At 30.6% G+C, this 16,995-nt stretch overlaps 1 pseudogene; it reads left to right on the forward strand.

The window, feature by feature from the left end:
- The first annotated feature begins 9,292 nt into the window (after positions 1-9,292).
- On the forward strand, positions 9,293-11,209 carry LOC102666580 (aladin-like; annotated as a pseudogene).
- The last annotated feature ends 5,786 nt before the right edge of the window (positions 11,210-16,995 follow it).

The following is a 16,995-nucleotide window of genomic DNA, read 5'->3' on the forward strand; positions in this document are numbered from 1 at the left end:
TACTTTGGTTTAACATTTTTTACATTTTCTATGTAACATGAACATTGAATTCATTTGATGATTGTTCTTTATAATAAATCAATTATTTGATGTTTATTATCATTAAAACTGTTTGAAAGCAGAATAAAATGTTTATTTGCTGTGAATTGGGCCTCCTGAAATTGCATTTGACAAATACAATTTTGGGTTTACTGTAAAAATAGAAAGTATATATAAAAAAAATACTTGAAAACAACATCGGTTATTAACAAAAACCGATGTTAATATCATAACCAACATCGGTTACTTACAAAAACCGATGTCGATATGAACCTTAACATCAGTTGTAATAGAAAATCGATGTTAACATTTGTATATTAAAATCGGTTATTTGTGTATAACCGATGTCAGCGTTTGTATTTTAACATCGGTTATCTGTAGATAACCGATGTCAACTCTTGTACATTAACATCGATTAATTATAAATAACCGATGTGAACATTTGAATATTAACATCAGTTATGTACACATAACCGATGTTATACACAAAGAACTACACCAAATAAGTGTATGCATCATCAACGTTGACATCGGTTTTTTAGCAAAACCGATGTTAAGGGCATATATTAACATCGGTTTTCCATTAAAACCGATGTTAACATCGGTTTTTCTAAAAAACCGATGTTAAACTAACATATTAACATCGGTTTTATTGGAAAATCGATGTCAACGTTCATCATGCGTACACTTTTTTTGCTGTTGTTCATTGTGTTTAACATCGGGTATTTAGAGAACCGATGTTGTCATATACATGTTAACATCGGTTCTCCAAAACCGATGTTAACATTCATACATTCAACATCGGCACTTTCAACATCGGTTTTAGAACCGATATAGAATGTTCTAAATAACTGATGTTGAAAATGTATTTTCTAATAGTGATGCTTACTTGTCCAAAACTTGGTTAGTCACCCTGTACATTAGTATCATACCTATGCTATACTTATCTCTCCTACAAATATTTCAATATATAAAATTTCCTCTAACTATGAACCAACCTTTTTTCCACCAAGCTGTAAAGTACCTAAAGGGGAGGCAAGCCATGAAGGAAGAACTTACAGCATTAATTAGATGCCAATAGTACTTGGCCACTTGTTCCTTTCCTCCCAACAAACATTGCATTGGTTGAAGATGGGTCTAGAAGCTCAAACATAAAAAAAAAACCTGATGGCGCCATAAATCGATACAATGCTTGTTTTGTAGCCAAAGTTTATACACAACAAGTTGACATTGACTTTTCAGATAAATTTTCTTCAATAGCAAAGTTAACCTCAACAAGAGTGTTGTTCAAAGTTGCAAGAATGAAGAGATGCCACATGCATACTTACAAAAACCAATGTCGATATGAACCTTAACATCAGTTGTAATAGAAAATCGATGTTAACATTTGTATATTAAAATCGGTTATTTGTGTATAACCGATGTCAGCGTTTGTATTTTAACATCGGTTATCTGTAGATAACCGATGTCAACTCTTGTACATTAACATCGATTAATTATAAATAACCGATGTGAACATTTGAATATTAACATCAGTTATGTACACATAACCGATGTTATACACAAAGAACTACACCAAATAAGTGTATGCATCATCAACGTTGACATCGGTTTTTTAGCAAAACCGATGTTAAGGGCATATATTAACATCGGTTTTCCATTAAAACCGATGTTAACATCGGTTTTTCTAAAAAACCGATGTTAAACTAACATATTAACATCGGTTTTATTGGAAAATCGATGTCAACGTTCATCATGCGTACACTTTTTTTGCTGTTGTTCATTGTGTTTAACATCGGGTATTTAGAGAACCGATGTTGTCATATACATGTTAACATCGGTTCTCCAAAACCGATGTTAACATTCATACATTCAACATCGGCACTTTCAACATCGGTTTTAGAACCGATATAGAATGTTCTAAATAATTGATGTTGAAAATGTATTTTCTAATAGTGATGCTTACTTGTCCAAAACTTGGTTAGTCACCCTGTACATTAGTATCATACCTATGCTAGACTTATCTCTCCTACAAATATTTCAATATATAAAATTTCCTCTAACTATGAACCAACCTTTTTTCCACCAAGCTGTAAAGTACCTAAAGGGGAGGCAAGCCATGAAGGAAGAACTTACAGCATTAATTAGATGCCAATAGTACTTGGCCACTTGTTCCTTTCCTCCCAACAAACATTGCATTGGTTGAAGATGGGTCTAGAAGCTCAAACATAAAAAAAAAACCTGATGGCGCCATAAATCGATACAATGCTTGCTTAGTAGCCAAAGTTTATACACAACAAGTTGACATTGACTTTTCAGATAAATTTTCTTCAATAGCAAAGTTAACCTCAACAAGAGTGTTGTTCAAAGTTGCAAGAATGAAGAGATGCCACATGCATGCTTCAATTAGACATAATAATTAATTATGCATTCTTAAATAAGGAGTTATTTGAGAAAGAGTTCCATGGGTTTGCCCCTTGGATATAAAGCACCAACAATAGGTCTTGTTTGAAGATCTAACAAGTCCCTTGTGATTGGCCATGGGGATGCAAGTAGACAGTGGTTCTATAAATTTCCCACGATATTGCTTGCAACTAGCTTTACTCAATCAAAAAAATGACTATTCATTATGCTCAATTTTGGTTCTGGGTCTTTTTTGGTCACTTTACTTGTCTATGTTAATGACATAATAGTTGCAGGCTTTAATCTTAATTGCCCGCTTAAGGTGCAAGCTATGTAAGTTGCTAACAATTATTTAAATCGAAAAATCTAGGTGATCTGAAATTCTTTGTAAGTTTGGAGATTGTTAGGAGTAGGAAAATTTATGGCTTAATAGAACAATTTACTTATAAATTTTACATAAAACACCACTCCATAAGTTCCAATACTTATAAATTAGAAAAAAAGAATACATTTATGGTTCAATAGTCTGAAGGATTACAATTACATTTTACTCGCAGCAGAATTTTTCTTCATCACATCCAACTTTTAAACTAATTATAATACTTATTTAACTGAAATATTATAAAGTTATTTTTCCATGACCCATAGGTTTGGTACAATACTGACGGCTATAGTAAATTGCTTAAAAGAAACTCAGATCATAGGCGTGAATGTGTAATTAAATAATGGGAATGATAGATCTATAACTTACAGTAATTAGTTTCCAATGTAGAGTTTGAATCAAAATAATAAAGAAAGAGGATTATGATATTACCAAAATCTCAAGTTCATGCATAGACACATAGTTTACTCACAGAGAAATAATACGAAAGGGAAAGGGCTTGTGAGTTGAGGGTTGTGCTACTCTCTCAGTGCTTTTCAAATAAGGACGTGCCACATGAGATGAAAAAAAAACATAGAAAAGAGATTTTAAAAAGGTTAGGCCCATAGATATATATGACTAAATTTTCCTTTAAAAATATGACTAAATTTAAAAATTATGAATTAATTGTCAATATCCATTAACCAATATCCAAAATCAATAATCAATTATTGTAGTAAAACTGTCAAATAATGAGTATTAATAGTGATATTCTATCTAAATTGTGTTGTTTTTACTACGCATGCACACACCATTATGCTTTTTGAATTACTATTATTAATAGCGATTTGCAATTATTTATCAAAGAAACTACTAATTTACAATATATAATTGAAAAAATCAGGTCTGGCCCCCCTCTGCTACACATTCTTCCGTCCTTGCTTCTCCCTTCTTCTTACCTTTCTTCTTCTCAACCACCAAATCAATTTTATAATTTCTTATTCTAAAGACATAGTATGAACTTGTAGTATTTTTTTAACCAATCAACTTGTAGTATTGATCTATAGTAATCTGTGGAGGCAAATCCAACCTGTAATCATTAATATGTGATTTTTTTAATTAAAATGATAGACTATTCAATATATAACTTAAAAATCTATTATATCATCTTTTTGAAAATTCCTTTTTTTTAAATGCATAGGAAATAAAATACAGGTAGCATACACTCTAAGAGCACTATAAATAAAATATGTCACTAATATATCAAAAATATAAAATGATTTAAGGAACTCATTTCATCTTAGCTAACTTATCAACAACTTGATTTGCCTCTCAAAACCTTTTCTGAAAATTATTTCTATGACCATATTTTTTTCTTAGTATTGATTTCTATATGACAATACTTCTAGTTAAGATATATGTTAAAAAAATATTTTTAACTTTATTCAGTTGAGGCCTTCTTTTTTCATTAAAATGCTTCCTAATGTATCTTGAATATATAGTTTGGCTTACACACTACTGTAAACGGTGCATACAATGACGGTGGTAAAGAATATTCAAAGATGGTTCAAAACCTTTTTTGAAGCCAATGTCGTTGAATGTCAAAACTTTCGACGACGGTTTCATAAAAAATCGTCTTAGAAAATGATATTCTTCTAAAACGGTTCTTAACTAAAAATCATCTTAGAAGAATATATTTTCTAAGACGGTTCATCAGATAGTCTTTTTAAAAAAATAAAATAATGAAAATATTATTATTAAGAAATTATATATATATATATATATATATATATATATATTTAATTTCTTTATATTTTTTTAAACCAATAAATTTCATATTTCATGCACAGCAACATATAAAAATTTCATATTATTTTTAAATAAAAAATTTATACGAAACTGCAGAGTAAGGGAAGCAAGAATGAATTTGTGCATTTAATATACGAAACTGCTAAGGACAATAACAATATTACCACACGACAATATTATTCTTTTTTACATTAAAGCATTTAGCATACATGAAAAAAATAAAATAAAATAAAGTCATATTCCTCCCGCTTCATTTCCAATATCCAATCTTCAAATTCAAACTTTCCTTAGAAGTTTAGTTATCATAAGATCAGTTATGATTTTAACCAAATCATTGTATACTTCAAATAACTACATAATCACCCAAAAGAAATTGTGAATAAGTAAATAAGTGATGGATAAATAAATATTTAAAGCATTATAAGTTTCCAAATCAAGAAAGTAAATCATGTCTTCCACATAATGATCATCTGAAATTGTTGATAATTAAGTAAAGCAATCAGGATCAAGAGACATGATCTATGGAAATCAATCAAAATTAATGTGATCTGATTTGTGCAATTAATAATAGGATTTGATGTAATTAGAATTTATTGTATTTCCTTCTTTTAGTTTTTTGGCTATGGCATTTACAGGAATAATTATTTCCCTAATTTTTAGGCCTATATTAGTTTATAGAATTAATCTCCTATATTATAACTCCTGATTGTATCAGCTTCATATTAGTGAAATATATCCACTTTTCCAAAGAAACCTTAGAATTATCCAATGAAAAACTACTATTCTAGGAAAAGGGGGGAGGGGGGTGATATGTCCCTATTATATCTAATAAAAATTCATTTTGTGGTGATAAGACTATACACTTAACTTTTCCTAATCCATACTCCATATGTCATGGACATAAAAACATCATATCCAAAAGAATCTTCACCAAGACACTTTTTCAAACATCTGAACAAGAGCATTTTTTCAAATATCAAGGACAATGAACAAGAATATGACAATCAAATGCAATAATTTACTAGTTGCCAAACTAGGATTTGATCACTTGATGGCATCATATGGATATCAATTAAACTCAATTCATAAACCCTTGAAGCAATTTGCTAATTGTGTTTATGTCTAATCCATAATCTTGCATATCCTAAATATTTGTCCAATTCACCACTCAGAGACAGGAACTTGCACAAACACAGAGCAACAGAAGGGCAAGCGAAACATTTGCTATCAGAAATTGTGCCAAACTGGATAATTACGCGACAGGAGCTTATAAATCACTATATATTTAGGAATTCAAAATAAGTAGAAAATGCCAGGAACATGATAAATGTTAAAAGGTTCAATGCAAAGCCTAAAAAATAAGACTAATGTTATTCTTGATAATCAAACTGATATTTGGCAAGAACAAATACATGTTCCCCTTAAGCTTGAACCATACCTCAACACAATGAACATGTGCAATGCCTAGCTTGTCTTTACGCGGACAACCCAGCTGAATCAAATTTGCGCTTGCAGCACTATCAGAAGTGCCAACAGTTGTTGCATTCGATGATTGCTCAGAAGTCAAATGGCAAATCCTACAAATCCTTTCATCTTCAGAACTCTTGTAAATTTTTTTGCGGCTGCTGCACTTTATATCAATCACACATGAATTTTTATCAGTTTCAGACACCCCTTTTGGTGCTTTCATGGATACCAAGCTCAACCCTGATTCATCAACTTTTGCTTCCAATTTCGTATTATCTTCATTGACACATACTTGGTCTGAATATACTCAATTACAACCACAGTTTCTATCACTTCCTGATTAACCAAATTGTTTGAATTATAACTAGTCCCCTGATCAACCCCAGACAATTTATCACTAATATTTTCTTGATCATTCTTGGCTTGAACCTTTGCAAGATTTTCAAAATGTTCAATATTTTTCCTGCCAGGAAACAAAGTCAGCATTAAATAAGTTTTTCCCTAAATTAGGCATCATAAATGAACATCTATGACATGGGTTTTTCTGAAGCTTACAGGTATTTGTTCTTTTTAAAACTTAAAAACCTATCTTTCAAGTCATTAAATATATCATAGCCCGTCCTTTCTTTTTCTTCCTTTTCTTAGGATGAGGAGAACAATCATGAGTTAAAGATTCCATTTACCTATAAAAATACAAAGAGAGAGAAAAAAAAAGGTTAGCATCCATATAAAAGAAAGATGTACAAATAAAAGAAGTTATATATATATATATATATATATATATATATATATATATATATATATATATATATATATATATAACATAAAAAAACACAATAAATGTCTACAAGTAGTTTTTGAACAAAAAACTAAGGTAAATGCATGGCTACAAGTGTAAGATATAAACACAATCATGAAAATCTTCAAATTAACAGCACTAGAAACAACAAAGGATTACAAAGTATTTAGCCTACCTCAACTCAACTCCGAGCAAACCATGATTTTGTGTAAAATCTAAGTCCAAAAACAGTTGAAACACAATAAGTAATAAGTATATCCATCTCTACCAAAAATATAATAACGGTTGCACATGAGCTTTTACATTTAAGTGTGTCAATAGATATTAGTCTAGTACAAAGAAATGAAAGCAAAAATTGCGAAGGCATTGGATATCATATTGCATTAAGAAAGATCTTAAACTCAAGAAGGTAGTTGTGAAGATAAACTTAAATGGGTCTCATCTTGTGTTTAATTTGAGGTTTACGATAAGTTAAAAAAAATCATATTTCCTATCCAATTTGGAAATCAACACGCTTCAGCAACCTCTATAAATTCTGCATAATTATGCGGAATTTGCACTTTAACTTCACCATTTTACTAGTTTAAACTCATAGCATGGAATTGAGCACTAGGTTGGTCCACATCTACCAAAAATTGAGATCACCAAGGGCATGGGCCATAAAGCATCAATAGGAATCCTACAGGTTCTTATTAGTTATGCTAATGCTAGTCTTTTTTCAAGCTTAGTTATGATACTTAGTTTTTAGAGCTTATTGGTTTCTTAATTTTTGGGTTCACTGTTTATCTTCAAAATTTAGTGTAGGATCAGTGGATTTGTGAGTATAAACCATGGTAGTTAATAATTATCCTTATAACTACATGTTTTGTATATATCTGTAATTTTTATATGCTTGATTTGATTCTTTTTTTCGATTTAGTTCAGCGTGTGTAAGATTTGAAATCCATTCCTTAGTCATTTTTGAAAAAGGACAATTACAGGTCATTCCTAAAGCTAGAAGCAGTATTCAGTAAAAGATCTAGGAGAATTATTCAGTGACTCTTATTCAACTTAGTTCCTTGACAAAATGTGTTACTTACATGCTTAATTAAAAAAATCAAAAAGAAGAAAAGGAAAAAAAACTGTAAGATTGATCCAGTTAACTAATTAGTAATTATAAGTTCATAAGAATTAATTTTACACATGCAAATAGATAAATTGTGTGTAGTTGTAACTTAACCCCGTATTCTGCAGTGTTGTCTCTCAGAGTTGCTTCAATTGCTCGTGCTCTTTGGGATAACCACTCATTTCAAATATGTACTAGTTAAAAACATGCAGAAAAATAAGTTAATGTGTATTTTGTATGTTGTAGGGAAGCACAAAGTATCTTGATTGAATTAGGAAGATCACACGAGTCGTATACATCAGAATAAATGGTTTGTGAGAGGTTAGATTTTCTGAACGGAGATGAAGATATGCAAATTCTTTTCAAATTAATTTTGGGAAAATGATGAAGCTAGACTGATAATTGATTAATTTTGGGCAAATAATATTATATTACATGTATGAGAATGATTTTAAGTGTATATGCATACATGAAGCAATAGGCTTAATTTAATTACCTTAAGGAGTGTTGGACTTTTGAGGATGCCCTTTTGTGCTGATAAGCCCTTCATGGTTGACATACAGAGCAAATTGTAGGGTGTCTTTAGCTAAGGTTTCTGCTGCTTCGAAGTGGCAATTGATCAGCTCCATTGGACAGTGACATGGGGATGGTGGTGATAATTAATTCAGTTTAAGGGTAGGTACAACTTCTTTGCTCTGTAAGCAAAGGATGCCTTGTGGAGTTGGTTCATCTAATCTACGTATATATATGGCTGAAAGAGGGAGCAAGAGTTTACAATTGATATGATTACTTTGTAACTAAATTAATACTTTAGAAAAAGAGGAAATATACCAAGTAGCTTCTGCTGGGGCCTTTCTTAGCGTGAAATGAAACATAAAAGGGGAAAGGTGGGGGCTAAAATAATCCATTGCTTCTAGAAATGAAAAAAACTTCCCCTCACATTTGATTTTTCAATCCTGTCATCTCTAACCTTTGATTTTTCAATCAATGATTACAATTTCATACTCTCGCCTCTAAAGTGCATCCCTCACATTGAAGCATCCTCCAAATCCCAAAATATTATTATTACCACTTAAAGCTACTACAAATCAGAAAACACTCCAGATTGAAATTTGTTCTTGACCATATTTCGCACCACCAAAACCCATCAACACAACAATAGCAAATTTTGAAACCAAAATAAAATAAAAATGAGAAAAAAAGGTAAACAAAAATTAGACATGTAAGAGAGATGAACAAAAGTGAAGTAGCAATCTGAAATCCTACTATAAAGGAACACAAAAAGAGCAAGATCCAATTCTCAAAGACCATGACCTTCGCATGTGTGAAACCCTCTTTGACCAACTCAACTCCACCTTCCGCCGATTTTTCTTCGCTCTGCCTCAGCACCACCTTGATCGTCACACTCAGTCTCTTCATCGGTGAGGACTTGTTCGTGGCTGGTGGCTTTGACGATTAACACTCCGAGGTCGAGGGCCAAATTGTCGATGAATATACTACCTTGGATTGGGGCTTAGGGTTTCCTCCCAGTGAGAGAGATGAGGCACGAGTGAGAGAGTCACATGCCTTGTAAATAAGTTAGATGTGTTTTCAAAGACGGTACTTGAGGAAATGATGTAGTAATGCATTTTGAAATACGGTTTTTTCAAAACTGTCTGAAAAATTACACTTAATTACAAAAATGTCATCGCTCCTTTTTTTTAAGACGGTTTTTATATGACCGTCGTAGATATGCTGTCATTGTAATGTTTTGTTTTAATAGTGACAGTCCCTCTCCAATATTTGCAAGGATCTTAGGGAGCTTGCATATGATATTAACTTAATGGAAGCATGCAATGAAATTTTGATCTAGTTATTCTTACGACTGTTTGAAGTCATAGTTTTAACTTAAACTCATACTTCCTTGTTCAATTCATTTTTAATATATGTGGTTATAACATTCATGGTTTGCAATTAGTCAAATTATTTTGGATTTTTTCTTTCTGAAATCTGATATATTGATAATTACTCATTGTTGACTTTTCAGATGCACATTTGTTACTTGTTGATCTGCCAGAAATATTATCATTGACAGGCAGGTAGAGATGAATTTATGTTTGTGTTCAATAATTCTTTGAATGTATGTGATCCTACAATCTTATCATTATTTTAAATTTCTTCTAATCATTTTCTTAGGACTGTAATAATATGCATTTTTCATCACCAGATGTTTTAGTCTTTTCTCCTCCTGGTCTATAATAATGCAATTTTGATTCGTATGGTTGAATTAAAGTGGGGTTGCAGATCTTGATTTTTATTGTTGTTGGAAAATTGAAACTATGTAGTTATTGGTTATCTTATATTATTTCATTCAGTCAGGGAATTGAAAAGATAGCATGGGATAATTCCGGGGAGCGATTGGTTGTGTCTTTCAAAGGTGGAGATGATATGTATAAGGGTCTGATCACCCGATGTTTTTGTCTTTTCTCCTCCTGGTCTATAATAATACAATTCTAATTCGCATGCTTGAATTAAAGTGGGGTTGCAGATCTTGATTTTTCCTGTTGTTGGAAAATTGAAACTATGTGGTTATTAGTTATCTTATATTATTTCATTCAGTCAGGGAATTGAAAAGATAACATGGGATAATTCCGGGGAGCGATTGGTTGTGTCTTTTAAAGGTGGAGATGATATGTATAAGGGTCTGATCGTCATATATGATACAAGAAGGACTCCTCTTATATCTAGATCATTAATGTGAGTTCATGTTTGAAAATGGTCTAGTTACTAGTCTTTGTTATTTTATGTCCAATTTTTCTTTGATTGTTTTAATGTTGGGTTTTTTTTAATTAAGCATTCTATTATTTTGCCAAATACTATTTTTAAAGATATTAATCATTTGACATAATCCCCCCCCCCCCAATTATATGTTTTAGTGGATTTATAAAAGGGCATGGTGACAATCCAAAGCCAATCTCATTTTCATTTCACAAGAAGTTTAAGCAGGGACCATTGCTTTTCGTGGTGAGTTTCCCTTGAGTTTTCTTATTTCTATATCATTTCTTATTGCACACATTTTAAGTTTTGTATTTTTTTTCTTTTGCAGTGCTAGAGCAATGGGTTGTGTTGCACGTACCCCTTCTTGTTTCGCTCTCATATGCTTTTCCATAACAAGGATTTTTGTGAAATTTTGTTGGTTGTATACGATTTTGAGCAAGTGGACTTTGACGCTAATGTCTTTTATTGAATTTTTTGGATACTTTATGGTCTTCTTTACCATCAACTTTAACGCTAATGTCTTTTATTGAATTTTTTGGATACTTTATGGTCTTTTTTACCATCAAAATAAGATGGTAATAGGATTCTGACTCAATGGGTATCATAATTAATGGATGGGGTGTTTATTCATCACATGCCTTTGGGTTTTTGGTATAGTTTATTTACTCACATAATTTGTAGAATATCGTTGGAGGTTGTAGGTACAAGTTAATGATTTTTATCTACAGTTGGAGATTGTAGGTACAAGTTAATGTTTTTACCTACAGTTAGAAGTTATAGATATAAGTTAATGACTTTTACCTACGCACATTGTGAATGGTAGGAATTATATATAATGACAATCAAATGTAATTGTAGGTGAAAGTAAATTCGTAGGCAAAACTTCAACTGACAAACTATAATCCGTCACTATACGCCTCCTAAAAGTTGACGGTCAAAAATGTCCATAGGACAAAGTTTTTATTACATTTACCTATGCATTTTTAACATCTAGTGATAGTTTTTGTCCATAGGCATAGATCATTTTTTTGTAGTGTTTTGTAGCTCAAGTAAGTTCAATACCAATAGTTGATGATAGTGACTCATTACTAGATATATTGTGTCGAAGGTTAGTTATTTATATATCCTTATTAATACACTTATTGATGCCTTGTTTGAGATAGTTGGAATCAATCTATGTTTCAATTATTAAATTGTCCTACCAGTCTTATTTAGAGTCGCTTGTCTAGTTTCTCACTTTTCCTTCCCTTGCTTTACAATGATATAACAGCTTTGGCAAAGGACATAACTTATACCCATATTAATCTTGTTGAAATGACTATTCATCAAGTTTGTTTCCTAATAAACTTTTGTTGACAATTTTTGTTGTGAAAAAAAAAATACAAATGGATAGTTCACCTTTTCTGGTTAGGTAGTTTTGCTGACTTGTATGATACTAGTCACATGAGGACGATCTTAAGAATTGATAGATTGAATCAATGCTTTTCATCTCTAATTTTTTTTTTACCCAGAATAAAAGAATTAAGGCAGCATTACAAAGATTGTCTAGAACTAAGATACTTTAATTTGTTTTACCTTCTTATTGAAGTCGTGCAATGTCCTTCATTCATGAAATATTTGTCTCATCTCAAAAATGATATTTGATTATTTATCTCTTTTGCTTGAATATTGGTTGTTTAAGAGATCTAGAGGTTGATATGGACAAAACTAACAAAATGATTCTGCTAATTGCTAAACTAAAATCTAAAATGGAACTAGATTCATTTTTTTCAAAATAATGATAGTAATGTTATTGAAGATGTGAGGCATTCTTCTATATGATATTGAAAGTTAATATGCATCAAGGACTTAATGTGTACATTATGTAAATAGACATGCACTCTACTAATGAAGATCTACCTTCCCCATTGTCCTGTATTTTTCTACTAACACCTGTGTGAACTCTTGACATATGAGTGTATCCTATGAATGTTGGTAAAGTACCCCTTTGTTGAAACCTGTCATCAAGAATTAGGCAGAGGAACTAGAAACACAGACAATAATAATCCAAGTCAATTGTATTTTCCTGCTTGTAGCATTTTGGTGGTCAGAATCGGCTGATATAATGGACTCCTAAAAAATAATTTGATATAATAGATAAGAAATGAGTTTTAGTTATTGAGGATAAATTAGTAAAAGGAGAAAATGACAAAGGAACTTGTCTTTAGTCAAGCCTATCTGGATAAACTTCTCCAAAAACTTGTAAAGAGAAGAAAATAAGAAGGAAAAATAAATTGAGCTTCTGCCATAAGCTAAAATCAACTTATGTACCTCAGTTTTTGGGTTCACTTCTTTTCTCCTCTTTTTTTTCTCTTATAAGTGCTGATGAAAAGTTTATCCAAACAGGGCCTTAGCATAACAAGTTGGTTAGTTAGAAGGGATTTGTGAGGTAAATAAATTGGAGGAGGATTTAAGGGAAGAGAATCTATCACGTATCATTTGTAGATTGAGCTTTATCTCCTTGTGAAAGGAGAAATGAGAAATACATGGTGAAGGGAAACCCTTTGAGGAGATCTCTCTCCTATTTTCTATTTTTTCCGTTCAATTCAATGAAATCTTTCTTTTCTTTCCAATTTCTATTTTTCTATGTTTTGTTCCTAATTGTGCTGATGTAAACCCCTCACCATTAGCCCACACCTAGTGGTAAATATTTTTAGCAGAAGTTAAAACCTGGTTGTTAAATAGATGAGCAATTTTGTCCTTAATGGTTGTTTTGAACATTATGAATGGAAATAACTAGGTTAGTTGAAGAATAAGGAAGAAAGGTTTCATTTTGAGTTGTTATATCAAGATAATACTAATGTCAGTTTGTGGTTGTGTTCCTTAATGTTTCTATATGAATATGAATGTTTATTTAGTGATTTTGTCCTCAAGATCTAAGTATCTCTTGCATGCTTTATTTGTCCAGGCATTGCAATTGGGCCAGGATTCTTACAATACTTATGAGCTGAGTTGTCAAAGATGTCAGATGTGTTAGCGAATTGATTCTCTGCATAAAGTGATGGAACGTTTGACAAGTCTAGGTAGGTTTCTTTTCCCATATTTTAGATGAAAGGAACTTTTATGTTTTCTTTCTACATATAAGATATAACCTTTGCACTGGTATTTTTCTTTTTTTAAGCCTCGAAACCAGAATGAAATTTGACTATAAAGTGTACGCTTTCTAAGACGGTTGTTACTAGTGATCGTCTTAGACTGATATCTTTTAACAATAATCTTAAAAAATATCCTTTCTAAGACGGTTGTTATCAGCGACCAGCTTAAAAAGTCTTAAATAGGAAATTTTTTAAGATGTTTTTAGCTAACAACCGTCTTAAAAAGAACCATTTCTAAGACGGTTCTGAATAAAGACCGTCTTAGAAGATATACGTTTTAAGACGGTTGTTAGCTAATAACCGTCTTAAAAGATTTCTAGTCTAAGACTTTCTAAGAAGGTCTCAGTCAACAACTGTCCTTTCTAAGACGGTTGTTAACAATCGTCTTAGAAAATTTAACTTTTTTACGACGATTATTTTATAACCATTGTTAAAAGTCTTAACTTTTAACGAAGTTTGATATAAAGACAATTTACAACCGTCATTAAATGACTCTATCAAGTGTCCTTAAATGTCTGTTTTGCAGGATTATAGTGGTTAGCCTTGTACTCTTGTAGGAATAACCAAATCTTATTCAAAGCTAATTCTGGTACCATGCTTAAACTATACTAACCTGTTCACGGTTATAAGTCAACATTTTTAGCCAGTAAAAAAAAGTCACTATTTTTAGTCAGGAAAAAAAAAAGTCACCAATTTTAGTTATCAAAGTGCCTAATGAATGACATACCGTGCCATCAATGGGCAGCTTGATTTTGTACTTGTAGTTTTATGAACCAAATGAATGTCAAAATATATGTAAAACTAAGCAATTAATGTCAGCTCAAAGGTGAGGCAGCTAAGCACATACTTTATGCTCCTAATTTTTAGAGAAGCCTCAAATTATTATTTTTTGACAGCAAGAAACTCAGATTTTTTCTATTTCAATAAGAGAATAAATACAATGAGGAACCTCAGTAAAAATATTATCACGACGTACATTATTTGCATTTCTAATTAAGTTATGGGCTATTTTATTCGCCTGTCTTCTAACAAAATTTACAAAAAACAATGAGTAAATTCTAATGACGTTCTTTATTTCATGAATGATGAAGCCACAAATTTTTAAAATGTTAATTTACATAAAAGGGTTGTTATATACTTTTTTGTTGTTGCGGAAATCTTGTTACTTATTTATAAAATTATTTAATAATAATAATAATAATAATAATATATCACATATTCTCCTCTCCAAGTAATAGTCTTAATTAACAAGGTTTTACCTATTACTGTTAATCACGAAATAATAATTTTGTAATTTTCTCCCGGCTCACGTGACTATTCTTATTCAAGTTGAAAAGCTAACAGTGTTTTAAAGTTCAGTTTTTTTATTTATAAAATCAATGTTTTAATGAATTAACACCTAACACAATATTGACTTAAATTCTCAATTTTATAAATTACCTTTGTTGTTTAATTTCAATAAAAAAATATAATTAAAATAATTAATAATAAAAAATTCAATTGGTCATAGCATGGAATTATCACCTTTCAATTATACAGTATAGTTTTAGGTCTACTGAATTTCAAATTCTTAAATTTGGTACTAAAAATTAACGTAAGATAGTAGTATCTAATAAAAAAAGTGCACCCAAGAAAAAATTCCATCGAAAATTAATTATACCCCAATGATTCAATATTCTTAGGACAGATACATGATATATATACATCATAATCTACCTCCTTAGTCAGAGAATGTATCTAATAGAATCAACAAAACCATATCCCCAAAACCAATTGCTCCACTAAGGGACAAAAGAATGGGTTTCTTTACACTCATAGCCAACTCACATCTATTATGAACACTGCTTTGACATTGCACCATTTTTCTTATCCTTATATCTTATTCTGAGAGAAAATTGTTTATCAAGTAAAATTTACATAAATCGTGGTACGATATTTAAAAATATTTAAATATAATAACATTTTTTAATGATAAGAATGTTTTAAGTACTTTCCATTTTTCCCATATAACTTTATAATCACTTGGTATAAGTAAGAAGTATATATTTTATGGGCTAAATGCCAATTTTGTTCTGTTACATTTTAGTGTTTTTTTATTTTGTTATATTAAATTTTATTTTAATTATTTCTAAAAATTTTATTTTGATACATTAAATTTTAAAAAATTCATCTAATAATTTTGAACGTTTTATTTTAATATTTTTTTTATTCCGTTAAAAACATTAATTAGTGCTTAGCCGTTAATGTTTTAAATTTTTCCGGAACATCAAATATAAGTAAAATAATTAATTTAAAATAATAACAACTAAAATAATTTTTCAAAATTTAAAATATTGACAAAATGCTAATGTTTAAAAAAAACGAAAAAATGACTAAATAAAACTTTCAAAAGCACAATTAAACTTTTAAAAATATAAAATGTCAAAATTAAACTTTTAAAACCAAAATGAAAAAACACAATTAATGAATCAAAAAATGATACTTAGATTATTTTCTATGAAAACTATGGGCTGAATATGACAGCAAAAGCACCACCACGTAATCATTCAGATAAGAAACTTCCCACAGGATTGAGACATTGCACATGGTCTTGTCACCAAATTATTATCCTTTGAATTTCGAAAGCATATACTAGTGCGGGCTACCTACTTATATATACTCCCTATGAATATATATATATATATATATATATATATATATATATATATATATATTCATTCATAGGGAGAGGACTCACCCCACCACAACTTTTTTAAACTTCCTTGATAATGTTGTGACATTTTAACATTACCCTAGAACTTCACACATATAATATATCATTTAAATTTCTAACACTACTAAAAAAAATACATTCTACAATGTCAAAATGACATTGGTTTTTAGCGTTGATTTCAAAGAATATATGATTGTACTAATTTTATAAATAAGATAAGTTCAATGACGACGGATTTATAAAAACTGTCGCAAAATTCTGTGTTCAACGACAATTATAGTTATGTATATAACTATCGTTAAACACAACATTTCATGACATTTTTTTGTAAAATCATTGTGCGCTCAAATCCTCACTCACTCACTCATGGTCATGCCTCCTTCCCTGACTCAGCTCATGCACTCCCTC

Source organism: Glycine max, chromosome 9 (genome assembly GCF_000004515.6).
Source record: "Glycine max cultivar Williams 82 chromosome 9, Glycine_max_v4.0, whole genome shotgun sequence".
Taxonomy (NCBI): Eukaryota; Viridiplantae; Streptophyta; class Magnoliopsida; order Fabales; family Fabaceae; genus Glycine; species Glycine max.